The sequence below is a fragment of the Leptonychotes weddellii genome, chromosome 1 (genome assembly GCF_054177405.1).
Source record: "Leptonychotes weddellii isolate Sample4059 chromosome 1, ASM5417740v2, whole genome shotgun sequence".
Classification (NCBI taxonomy): domain Eukaryota; kingdom Metazoa; phylum Chordata; class Mammalia; order Carnivora; family Phocidae; genus Leptonychotes; species Leptonychotes weddellii.
The window spans coordinates 137,832,467-137,835,384 of record NC_138369.1 but is presented as its reverse complement, the minus strand read 5'-3'; positions in this window follow the sequence as shown (position 1 = coordinate 137,835,384).

Sequence of the window (2,918 nt, the reverse complement as noted above, 5' to 3'; positions counted from 1 at the left end):
AGGTGGTTGAATGTCCAACTCTTGGTTTCGGCGGGGGTCACAATCTCAGGGTCATGAAATCAGGCCTGCCTGTGTCAGGCTCCGCACTCAGGCGGGAGAATGCTTGAGAGATTCTCTCTCTCCCTCTCCCTCCCCTTCTCCCCCTCCCCTGCTCATGCTCTCTGTCTCTCTCTTTCTAAAATAAATAAATAAATAAAATCTTTTTTTAAAAAAAAAACAGTGTTCTTTGGTCCAAAGAGTACGGCTAAAGTTGTGGGGACACTTGATACAGATCTTAGGTGGAATACTTTAACATAAGAGCTGTGAGGGGAAGTTCCAAATGTGACCAGATCAGGGATGTCTTCTTGACAGGGCAGCTTGGTCCAAACTAATTCAGAATAGCCTCTTGAGGGTAAGAAGAGAGATTTATCTGCTGGCACCTTTCATCTTCTGTCTGTCCTTGGTCAAAATTAGCCTCATAGAGTATTAATGATTCCACACTTCCAGTGCATGCTACCCAGGTGCTTAGCAGCTGCTAGAGGCCAGACCCCATACTCCGTAGCTTCAGGTTAAGTCCAAAGCAGTGGGAGAAGCCACAAAATTTAATCAGTCCTAACTGATATAAACTTTATCATAACTCAGTCCTTAGCCCATTTTTCCAAACTTGGAATCCCTTTTCATTGTCTAGTTATATAAAGAGGAAGTGCTTTATATCAAAGGGAATTTATGTGCAGTCTTTGCTTATCTTACCTTTTTGCAGGACTTCCCCCGGCCCCAGCCCCCATTAACTGGGGTGGGTAATAGGGGTGGGGATGGGGTGAAAGGTCACACATCCACTGTTCCTTTCTCATCCTTCCTCCTAGTCGTACCAAAATCCAAGATAATTTACTTGTTTAATTGCATATTTTGTAACATTTGGGATTAAACTTTTTATCTGTTAAAATATTTGAAAAATAAATAGGTCTGTTCATTTAATCAGTGGTCTCTAAATAGGCCATGATCCAATAGAGTGCAAAAAGAAAATATTAGATTTCTATTCATATGCTTTTATTTCACCCTCTAAAAATATTTATTATTTGTGTACGGTTTTAATTATATGTAACACATTCATACAGAAATGCAAGTACATACTTTATAAATAAATACACACATTTGAGGGCACATGCTCAAATGATTTTTTTCAAGATTGGGGACATGATCTAAAGTTTGGAGCCCATTGGTATTGAAGTCTCAATGAATGGGCATTATAGTTTTTATATCTATATCGATGAGCAGTTCCCGTTTTGGGTCTGTGGCTAATTCTGACTCTAACTTCCTCATGAGGACCTGGTCCCCTAACACATTACATTATTCAGCATGTTACGCTTTCAAACCACTCACTCGTTATTTTATCATTTATTTAGTATGAAACCTAGGAGACAGATTGGATTATGGTATTTTATTTATGTGTTTAATTTTGAATCAGCAAGTCTGAAACAGCAGGTCTGTGATCACCACAGCGTGGACATCAGCTTATATCAGCTTAGAGTTCTCTGGGATCCTTGTCAAAACAGTAAAGTTTGAACCAGGGAATGAGAAATGCAGGCATCTGTTCCTTGGGACTGCTCCGTTAGAAAAATGTATCACATGCCCTGTAGCATATATGTCCTCCATGCGTACTACAATTCCTAATATGTAGATGGTCAGTGATTGTTGAACTGGACGGGGCTGGAGATCAAAGAGGACTCAAGGATGACTCTTCCCATGGTCAGTGAGGGGATAGAAGGTAGAGAATGATGGGTCTGGGAAGGGAAGGGCATTGATATTTAAGTGAGCACTTTCTGTATTTGCTACTTATGCCAGACAGATAGGAATAAGCAGTTTTTCTTTGTGCCTTATTTTTCTTTGTAACTCCTGAAGCTGCTTTTCTATTTATCTTGTAGGACCTTGCTGAATCCCCCTATGTCTTAATTTCTGTCCAAAGGCCTGGACTATGTGGCTCTATCCAAGGTGGCCTATCATGTCCCTTGGAGTCCATGTTCTAGAATCACCCACAGTACTTTCCTCCTTCCTGATCATGATCCCATTGAATTTCCATGGCCCCCCAATTGGGAAAGTTGATAAGTATCTAAAAGGATACTATTGGGGTCTATAGAGCTATAATTTATTTATTTATTTTTTATTTTTATTTTTTTTAAAGATTTTTATTTATTTATTTGACAGAGAGAGAAATAACGAGAGCAGGAACACAAGCAGGGGGAGTGGGAGAGGGAGAAGCAGGCTTCCTGCCGAGCAAGGAGCCCGATGTGGGACTCGATCCCAGGACCCTGGGATCATGACCTGAGGCGAAGGCAGACACTTAACGACTGAGCCACCCAGGCGCCCTATAATTTATTTTTTAATACTCAAAATACTCTGCTTTCTCTTACATAATACAGAGACTTTTATGCTACATTCATATAGAGATTCCTGTGTACATGTGGTGGCTTTGTGCTATGTCTACTTGGCTGAGCTGGAGCCATATTCCAAGAATTCCCTTTGTTTCCAGGCTAGGGCTGGTCACCAGAGAGACGTGTATGAGATTTGGAAAGCAGAAGAGAAGGACCAGCCATCTTTATGCTTTGAATTGGGTATGGAACCAAATGTGGCTGCAACTTACTCAGGTTGATGCTGATCTGCTGGCTCATCTTGCTGGCCTAGGGCTCCACCAGCTCCTGCCAGCTTCTCTGAAGCTCAATGTGTGGGCCGCTCTGGGGTGAACCGATCAGCTTATCCTATAAGTCACTCCCATGGAGGCCATAAGAAACACGCAAGGGTCCCAGTTTGTTCTTGTTCTACCCATTCCACAGCCTGTACCCATTTCATCATCCCTTCTTTTTTTTTTTTTTTTTTTTAAAGATTTTATTTGACAGAGAGAGAGAGACAGCGAGAGAGGGAACACAAGCAGGGGGAGTGGGAGA